General features: G+C 41.0%; 1 non-coding gene across 1 annotated transcript; it reads left to right on the top strand.

Annotated features, from left to right (window-relative positions):
* Positions 1-9634: 9634 nt before the first annotated feature.
* Positions 9635-9738, top strand: LOC112719288 (small nucleolar RNA R71). The gene has a single exon (XR_003161595.1). It is a non-coding gene; the product is annotated as a small nucleolar RNA R71 (small nucleolar RNA).
* The last annotated feature ends 899 nt before the right edge of the window (positions 9739-10637 follow it).

The raw sequence follows: 10637 nt of genomic DNA, 5'->3' as shown, positions 1-10637 counted from the left end.
TTCACACAAGGGGACGAAGAACCACTCTTTAAGGCCTGGGAAAGATATAAGAAAGCGACTGATAAAGTGGGCTTCCGAGCTTTCTATGAAGGATTGACCCCAGAAACAAGAAAAGCAGTGGATTACTTCTCAGATGGCCTACTCAAAGCAACAACAACTGCCCAAGGAATTGCAGACCTCAATGACAAAGGAGTCAACAACCAACAGTCACTTGAGAAACCACATAATGCAATCTCAGAAAAAGAAGTAATGAATAGTGAAGGGGTGAGTGCGCTCAAAGACTTAAACAGACAAATGCACCATCAACCACAGTAAAACATGGAGTTGTCTGCTGCAGTGAATGCCAAATTTCCACCATGGAGACCTCATTCTTATCTAAAAATGAGGGAGCCTCAACATCAAGAACACGGAAGTTTCCACCAGGACAATTCCATGACCACAACCAATCAACATCTACCACCCACTAATACCACCCAAAACCAATACTCACAACACAGACACTCCCAAACCCATCTCAACTGGAGAAGGAGTGAGTACCAAAATCACAGACCAAGGGAATTCCATTATAACAACCCGAACTTCATAAACCATCAAAAACACCATTACAGCAATAACAACCACTACATGTCGCCACCACACCCACCCTTCCTACCTTCAACATGTCATAACCAACCAACCTCACAAGACTCTTAGAGAATCACAAACTTGGAGATCCTAATGGAGAGAATGATGAAACATCAAGAGGAAACAACAAGGAACCAAGATATGTTAATGAGAGGAATTGAGGAGCAGATAGTTCAACTGGCAAAGTATTTTTCAGAAATGGGTGAGAAGAAACCAGATACTTTCTTCAAAACCATTGAAGACAAACCAACCAACAACAAAGATGCTACAAAGAAGGAAGGATGGAAAGGGATCATAGAGGACAACAAGAAAATACTGGACAAAGGAAGCACCAGCTAAGAAAAACACAACAAGGAATTCTTTCAAGAAAAAGCAGAGGATAGAACTAAAGAAAAGCAAAAAATCCTCACTGGAAAGTTTTCACTAGGGGATCGAGTGATGATCAATATTCAACCCTTGAAGGTATCCCCACATTTGTCTGATCACTACACTGTGACTAAGATCCTTCCACAAGAATGTATAGAAGTCATCAAAGAGGAAACCGGAAGGAAGTTCACAGTGAAGATAGACAAGCTAAGGCACTGTGATTTCCGACCTCCATGATAAGCAAAAATGGAAGATGTCAAGCTAATGACAATAAAAGAGCGCTTGTTGGGAGGCAACCCAACCTGAGGTAGCTGTCTTTTTCATATCTTTTCAATAAAGATGTTGAATAATTGGTATGCATTGCAAGGAGCTAAGTTTGGTGTTGCACACCAAAACAATTTGAGGGAGAATGAAAATTTCTAAGTTTGGTGTTCCACCAGAAATATCATTTAAAAACACACTCTCACCTCTTGCATGATTCTAGCTCCAAGCAATCAAACACATTATTCAACTGTTGAATTGTTTTCTAGCTTTAATTTCATTAACCTTTAGCAAGGATACATGGTTTCAATTATGGTTAACTTGTCACATCTGAGGTAGTGGCAAACAATTAAGTTTGGTGTCCCTACACCAAAAATCAGTCCTGGATCCACACTCAGTTTATACACACTAACCATATAATTAAGGGCTTGAGAAACAAGCAACTTTGAGGATTATGCAGAATATGAGTCAACAATTGAAGACATTATGCATCTTCACTCAAAGAGAACACAACAGAAGGAAGAATCAAAGGGCTGCAACTTCAAAGGTTGTATCTGAACTTAATCCTTGCTGCTGTGTATTGTTTTGAACATGGGAACCAGTGTATGTCTTGTTAGAGTGTTCATCTAGTTGCAAGTGAAATTGTTTGCTAAAAATGATAAGTCTGCATAATGCTTGTATCCATCACTTAGCTTTAAATATTGCTTTGTTTCCCATTTGCTTAAATAAAAGAGTTTGGTCTGAATTGAAAAGTAAAATATCCAATGTTGCATAAGTATGAATGGAAGTTGGTGGTGGTATATGTGTTTGATTAAATGTATAACTCATGAAATAATTGTTGCATAATATCATTTTCATCTAAGAGTGAGTTAGCTTGCTGTTATAAAAACTCCTATCAGTAATGAAACAACCTTGGTAACAAAAACAGAAAGAAAAGGAAGAAAGAAAAAGCCAAAATGGCAAGAAAAACAAAGAATAAAGGTTGGACACCAATAGCTTGAACCTTAGGACATATGCCTGTGGTGTTCTTGTACTAAGATCTGCTTGGATGAGTAAATTCTAAGGGGTATTTTAAAACCCGGTCACTTAGATCAACTGATTTGGGATGGCCAATTGAAAATCCACAATAAAAAGCAACTTAGATACAGAACATTTAGTTATCCAAAGAGATGCTGGGCATCAATGATCCTAGGAAGAGTTAATGAGCCAAGTGTCTGTGGTGGAAAGATGTTGAGCAAAAAGAAAAGAAAATAAAGCCAAAGGCTATGCTGCAGCATTTGACACCCAACCTATAAAAGAATAATAAGCTTGTTAAGCTTTGTAAGCCAAGAAAAGTTAGCAAGGGAGTGAATCAAAAAGTAAGTCTCATAACAGCAAGTTTAGCAAACCTTTGATGCAAAATGTATATCATGTAACAAGAACAATAACTTGAGTTGTCATTGTCTGCATAAATGCCCCATAGATCAAGTTCTACTATCTGCATAATAAGGATATGTATCCTTTTCTTATTCATTCCATTTACTCTTAGTTTTGATGCTTGCTTGGGGACAAGCAAGGTTTAAGTTTGGTGTTGTGATGACAAGTCATCATATACCCATTTTTCAAGCTAATTTCACTTGTTTTGTTAGCATTTATGCACTTTCTTGCATCCTAAGTAAGTGATTTGGGTGAAAATGCATAACTTCTCTAAATCAAGCAACCACCATGAAATTAATGTTAAATCATGAGGTTTGAGCTAATTTTAATTGAATTTTAATTGATTTATAAGCCTCTTGAATTTAGTGATACTTGGAGTGGTTGTTTTGGTTTATTGTAGGTGAAGAAAAGAAAAGAAAAGGAAAAGCGTGGCCTAAGAAGTGTGGCCTAAGGAAGGGAAAGCGTGGCCAAAGTAATAGAAAGCGTGCCGCATACAATGGGGGAGGCAACATTGCCCTCCACAAGAGCAGACTGCCCTCTAGGAGGGCAACATAGAGGAACCAAGAAGAATAGGCAACTCTGCCCTGCCCACTACAAGGGCAGAGCACAAAATGTGCCTTGGGACAAAGAGAAAGAGAACCTTGCCCTGCCCTTGTAGAGGGCAGAATCGGGCTCCCCAAGGAAAGAAATCAAGGGAAAAATGTCATCCATGCATGCTACAAGGTTCGAACAAGGAACCATGAGGAAGCCAAGAACTAAGGGTGATTGTCGTGCCAAGAAGCCAAGGAAATTAATTGAATTTGTGCTTCCTCCGTGTTTCGAACACGGGACGTGGAAGAGGGAACTCTGCCCTGCCCTTGGCGCGGGCAGGGCAGCATTTTGTGTGTGGCGCACCAAGAAGCAAAACTGGCGCACCATGGGACGTTCCTGGCAGCATCTGGCGCACCACGACCCCTCCTGGCAGCACCACAACTTTCTGCCCTGCCCTTGGCGCGGGCAGGGCAACGTTTTGCATTCCTTGCGCACCACGCTCATCCCTGGCGCACCAATTCCCATCCCTGGCAGCACCAACACGCGCAACGTTCGTCCCTGGCAGCACCAACTTTTCCTGCCCTGCCCTTGGCGCGGGCAGGGCAGCATCTCACGCATCAGGGCGCGCCAGACTCGCACCACGCTGCACCAACTCGCACCAACTCGCACCAAGGCCGCACCAACCGTCCGCACCATGCATCAATTTTCTGCCCTGCCCTCCACAAGGGCAGGGCAGCCTCCTGGGAGTGAATTTTCATGGGCCGAAAATTCAAATTAAATTCCCATTTTAATTCATTTCTTCACCAAATCAAAAGTCCATCCAAATCCCAAAACCCAAGAATAGAAAGTGTATATATAGAAGCTAGTTTGATGTAATTAGGACCTTTTTTACCACTTTTGATTTCCACCTTTATTTTGGAATTTTACTTTCACCTTTCTTTTGAACTTTTACAATTGTTCTTGAGAGACTTGTCCGAGCACCAAGAGGATCAAGGGAGAATTGACTGATCTCCTTCCTCATTCTTACTTGGGCAATTCTACTCTTCTGTTTTTTGAGATTTGGGTGTGTGAAATTGAGGAAATTCTGTCTCAATTCCCATTCAAACGCTTTTCAAATTGTTTTCTGCATAATTGAATCCGAATTCTGTTCTTCTACTGCTTTCTCTTCTAATTCTTGTCAATTGCTTTGCAAACTTGGATCTAGGAAGGCAAATAGAGATCTAGGCTCTGCTACCTAGTCTCTTGAGACCTGAGACCCAATTTTACTTTTGGTTCTTCTGTGAACCCTTGCTACATTTTATTTTCTTTCTGTTTGAATGATATTTGCTTCTGATTCAATTTCTGCTCAATCAATTGCTGCAATTTACTTCTTCTTTGTTTAGATCCTGCAATCCCATTCCTCAATTCCCTTTTACTTTCTAGCAATTTAACTTTCTTGCCATTTAAGTTACTGCAATTTACCTTTCTTGCACTTTAGGTTTCAGTTATTTACTTTCTTGTTCTTTAAGTTTCTGCACATTTACTTTCCTGTTCTTTAATTTACTGCACTTCTCCCTTTCCTCTTTACATTTACTGTCATTTACTTCTTGTTAAACACAATTCACTCAACCAAAACTTGATTCGCTTGACTAAATCACCCACTAAACTAAAATTGCTCAATCCTTCAATCCCTGTGGGATCGACCTCACTCATGTGAGTTATTATTACTTGATGCGACCCGATACACTTGCCGGTGAGTTTTGTGTTGGATTGTTTTCCACACATCAACTTCCTTTGTCTTTTCTTATGAGCTTTGTCCAGAATCCAGCTTTTTTCATTGTTTCTTCCACTCTTTCTTCAAGGATCACTGCCTTGTTCATTTCTCCTTCTTTCCTCCCCTTGAAATACTCATCAAAAGCTGGGAATGCTGGGTCCATCTTGTGTAGATGTTCCCCTATGTAGTTAAGCTTGATTTGAGAACTGATGTTGTAATCAGCTTGAACTGCATATCTTGCATTCTGCAAAGTGGTGGCTTCCTTGATTGCCAAGATATTGTCATCTTGGTGTTGGCCTATGTGGCTGAGGGATTCCTGTAATTGTAAATTCTGTTCCCTTTGCAGATCTAGGAATCTTGATTCAAAGTTCCTTTGCATGTCCCTCATTTTTAGGTGAAAGTCCTCTTGCTTCTCTTGAGACCTCATGTATTGTTGAGACATTCCTTCTATGATTTCCTGCATTCTGCTCATATCCATGGGGTCTCTGGGAACTTGTTGCCTTCTTTTTGGATTTCCTTGCTCTTCTTGCTCTTCTTCTCTTTCTTGCTCTGCTTCTTGCTCCCCTTCTGCTTGTTGCCCTTCTTCATTTCTTCTTTTTGTATGTCTTGGAGCAATTGGGCCAAGAGTCATTCTGTGAGCAGTCATGGCCATTCCAGGATGTAGCCAATTAGGTCTTGCATCTTCAAGTGGTACTTGGGCCTTGATGCATAGTCTGATGATGGTGCTAGGGAAGTGGAGCCAGGAGTCAGGGTCACTTTTCTCACTAAACTCTTGTATCTGTTCAGCAATGAGTTTATGAACTTTGATCTCTCCTCCCATCATAATGCAATGTAGCAAGACGGCTCTTTTAGGGAGTATTTCTGAAGAGTTTGCAGTGGGTAGGATGGATCTCCTAACTATTTCATACCACCCTTTAGCTTCAGGTGTTAGGTCTCCCCTTCTCAAGATTCTTGGAGCCCCTTTTGTTCCTCTCACCCATTCAGCTCTGATGGCACAAAGGTCTTCAGCAATAGTCAGATAGTCAGGTTCTCCTATCATCCTATCCTCATAACTTGCTTGGCTGAAACGTATGTTTTTCAGGCCAAGAGTTTTCATGATTGCCTTGGGGCTGAAGTCAACTTCCACCCCTCTCACATAGCTTTTGTATGTGGGTTCCTCGGTTGGATCCTCCCTCACTGCATTTGCATAAAACTCCTTCACCAGGTTGATGTTGATTCTAGTGATTGGCTTAGTCAGGAGCTCCCACTTCCTCTTTTTGATCTTCTCCCAAACACTTGGGAACTCCTCCTCTCCAAGGTCAAAGGGAATCTCAGCTAGTATCCTTTTAGGTTTCATCCATTCGGCCTGAATCTCATGGAAAACTGATTTGTATTTCCATGCATCAAATTCCCTTTCCTCCTCCATTGGCTGCTTGTCTTTTCTTCTTTTGTGGCTAGATGAGGCTGCCATTGGTTCTTTAGTTTTGGCAAGTGACAAGCTAAGGTTGACAAGGTGAAGTAAGAAAATGTTGTTAGAAGTGTGGTGAGGTTGTTTTCGGCAAGAGGTAGTTATGCTATGATGAAAGAATATGTGCAAGAAGGAGATTTGGTGGTGTGGAACTCGTTCCCCAAGTGGTTCTTTATAGTGCATGCAAGTGAAAAATGGACGGCTAGGGTGATTTGTGAAGGATGGCTTGATGGTAAATATATGAATTAGGGAGAAAGACAAATTGCTTTTCACTTTCTTGGAAGTATTCTGGGTGCATTAAGTTGTACATGTAGCTATCTTTTCATGCAGAACTTCCTTTTCCCATGTGTTAGTTTCAAAGACTTGTGAACTCCCTTTTTGACCAAGCACCGTACCTCCCCCTTTGTCTTTTTCATCCATTCTTATCCTTCCTTTTGTACCTGCACAAACAAACAACTTTGCTATCATTTTTTTCGGTCCATGTGAATAATGAATAGTACTTGCACATGTTTTTCATTCTTTTTGAATTGTAAATCAATGATTGACTTCATGAGCTTATAGCCGTGACCCTTGTATGTATGCACACTTATTACTGGACACCAAACTTAGTGTTTGGTAATGTCTCCTGATGACATGAAATCCATGTTGGTTATCCTTAATGAATGTGCATAATTCTAATAAATCATAGTCACTTTGGCTCTTTGATCCTAAACAATTTTACTACCTAAAGTAATTGAAATCAAAGTATTAAAACATGCAAATGGTATACTTGTCATGAATTTCTAAATCCAGAGGAACTTCTTGCTTTTCATTAACTGTGTTCAAAGAGGAACACCAAACTTAATGTTTGGTTGTGCACCTTGAATGAAAGATTGAATACAATTTGAATAAGATTTGGGGTGCCTTCAGGCACACCAAACTTAGAGACCAATTGTATTTTACATGCAATGTTTAGTGCACCTTATCAACAGTTGTCCTGAGGATTCAAGTTCATGCATAAGAAACCATGCTTTATTAGATGCAAAGCAAAACAATAAAGAGTAAGGATACTAAAACATGGGTTGCCTCCCATGAAGCGCTTCTTTAACGTCACTAGCTTGACGGTTGTCCCTTGTTAGGGTGGATTGTAGTGCTTGATGTCCTCTCCTCTCACTATGAAAATGTCCCCATTTGATTCCTTCATGATTTCCAAATGTTCCATAGAAAGAACTTTCCTGATTGTGAACACTTGAGGGAGCTGGGAAGGAATGGTTTTGAGGCCAGGTGGGATTGGCAGATAATGACTTGATATCACTTTATCTCCCGGAGAGAAACCTTCAGTGGGAATTTTCTTGTTTCTCCACCCTCTTGGCAATTTCTTTACAATTCTTCCCTCTCTCTTGAGGATTTCTTCATTGACCCTTATGCCAGGAGGATCCTTCTGAGCTATTTCTATTGATTCTTGTGGCTTTAACTCTTGCAATTCTTGTTTGCCTTCCAAGGCCTGTGTCAGAGTTTCAGCTGCTGGATTGCTTTCCTCCAAACACAGATGGCTACTATCATCCTTAGGCTTTTCAGGTTCTGGTTCAGGCTCAGATGCAGGTTTGAAAACATGGAAAATGAGCTGTTCATCATGTATTCTCAAAATTAGCTCTCCTTGTTCTACATCTATGAGCGCTCTAGCAGTGGCTAGAAATGGCCTTCCCAGAATGATAGGGTGTAGGTAGCTTTCCTCCATGTCCAAAATGACAAAGTCTGTGGGGAAGAAATAATTTCCCACTTTCACCAGCACATTCTCAACTACCCCTTCAGCTTGCTTCTGAGTTTTGTCAGCCAGTTGTATGATTACATCAGTGGATCTCACCTCATTCAGTTGTAGCCTCTTCATAAGAGTCAGAGGCATCACATTTATGCTAGCTCCTAGATCACAGAATCCTCTGTCAATTTTTGTTTTCCTTATGATGCAGGGGATATGAAAACTTCCTGGGTCTGTTTTCTTAGAGACTATGTCCTTCTTGATGAGGGCACTGCATTCTTTGTTCATTATTACAGTTTGTCCTCCCTTCAAAACTCTTTTCTTGCTCAGCAATTCCTTCAAATACTTGATATGTGTAGGCATCTGCTGGAGAATCTCAAGAAAGGGAATATTGATATGGAGAGACTTAAATGTCTCTAAAAATCTTGAATATGTTTTCCCTTTTTCACCTCCTCCTAACCTCTGAGGAAATGGTGCTTTTGGTTGGTATGTTTCCAGCATGCCTTTATTTTGCAGTTCCTTGGCTTGCTCAGTTTCACTTTCCTGCTTAGCTTCTTCCACACCTTCCTTCAAGATTTCTGGCTCCTGTTCTGAGGGTCTGATTCCTTCTTCTTCTGGGACTTCCTTCAATATGGTGATGGCCTTGCATTCTTCCCATCTCACTCCCTTTTGTTCCCCTTTAGGATTCTTTTCTGTGTCACTAGGGAACACTGCAGTTGACTTGGGGGCCTGTTGAGATAGCTCTCCTACTCGAGACTCCATCCTCTTGAGTTTTTCACCATGGTTCCTTAAGGTAGATCTCACATCATCCCTAAAGCTTTTCAACTCACTTATGTCCTGACCCATGTTTGCAAGCATTCCTTCTATCCTGTTTAATTGATCTTGAAATTGTTGGTTCGGATTAGGTTGGGCAGGTTGATTATTTTGGCCATGATATGGTGGTTGGGAGTAAGTGTTTTGTGTGGCTTGGTATGATCTTTGGTTGGAGTTTTGGTATGTGGAATTGTTATGTTGGTTGGGGTTGTAAGGTTTGTGGTTTTGTGGTTGGGTTTGCTGGTTTCCCCACCCAAAGTTTGGGTGGTTTTTCCAGCCTGGGTTGTAAGTGTTGGAATGTGGATCATATGGTTGCCTTTGTTGATTTCCCACATAGTTGGCCTCTTCCCAATCACCTCCTTCAGTGCTTACTTCCTTTTGATCTTGTGTGTGTATTGCAGCCACTTGATTTGTTTCTAATTTCCTGGTGAGCTCTGCTAGTTGCTTGGCAAACACCTTGTTTTGGGCTAGAATTGTATCAACATGGTTCAGCTCCATGACTCCCTTAGTGTTGTGTCTCTCTGAAGCATAGTAGTACTCATTCTCAGCCACTGTCTCAATCACTTCAATGGCTTCTTCCACAGTCTTTTTCCTGTTCAATGAACCTCCTGATGAATGGTCTACAGCCTTCCTTGATTCATAAGAAAGTCCATCATAGAAAATATGCAATTGCACCCAGTCATGGAACATGTCTGGTGGGCATTTCCTTGTCAAATCCTTGAACCTCTCCCATGCCTCGTAGAGAGTTTCACCATCTTGTTGTCTAAAAGTCTGAACCTCAGATCGAAGCCTATTGACCTTTTGTGGGGGGTAGAAACGTGCCAGAAACTTGCTTTCCACCTCATCCCAGGTTGTTAGGCTCCCCCTTGGGAATGATTCCAGCCACTTAGCTTCCTTGTCCCTAAGTGAAAATGGGAACAAGAGCAGTTTATAGGCATCTTCCTGGACTCCATTGGACTTCACAGTGTCACAAATTCTCAGGAATTTTGTGAGATGTTGGTTTGGATCTTCATTAGCACTCCCACCAAATGAACAATAATTCTCCACCAGTGATATTAGCTGTGGTTTGAGTTCAAAATTGTTGGCCTGAATGGGTGGTTTCTGAATGCTACTACCACAATTCCCAGAGGTTGGGTTTATGTATGAACCAAGAACCCTCCTCTCGGGAATGGCATTGTTTCCATCAGCTCTCTCATGGTTGTGAACTTCTCTATCCATGTTGAGATCTAGAACTTCCTCAAAATTGTCCTCAGATTCTCCTTCAGATTCTTCTTCTCCCAGTACTCTCTTCCCTCTTGCTTCCCTTCTAAGTTTATGAAGGGTCCTCTCTGATTCGGTATATGGAGGAGTTGATGTCTCTCCTCTCCTACCTGTCATACAAGAACATAGCACAGGCAACAAACAAGTGAAATACTCTTGGTTAATGGAAGAGTATGGTTAGAGCAGTTGAGGAATTAATTCAAATAGTTAGTGAGTCAGTGAGTTAGTTGCTTGAATTTAAAGGCATAAAGAAAGAAAGCAAGTAACAGAGTGCAGAAATTAAAATTCAACAAGTAACTTGAACTGAATTAACAAAACAAGAAAAATGCTCAATCTAGTTAACTTCCAATTTGAGAATTGTCAATCGAAAACCAATCCCCAGCAACGGCGCCATAAACTTGATGCTACGATTTTAGGAAATTGCACGATCG

Source organism: Arachis hypogaea, chromosome 10 (assembly GCF_003086295.3).
Source record: "Arachis hypogaea cultivar Tifrunner chromosome 10, arahy.Tifrunner.gnm2.J5K5, whole genome shotgun sequence".
Taxonomy (NCBI): domain Eukaryota; kingdom Viridiplantae; phylum Streptophyta; class Magnoliopsida; order Fabales; family Fabaceae; genus Arachis; species Arachis hypogaea.
Note: the sequence above shows the minus strand (reverse complement) of the source record. Positions and strands in the feature narration are given on the sequence as shown.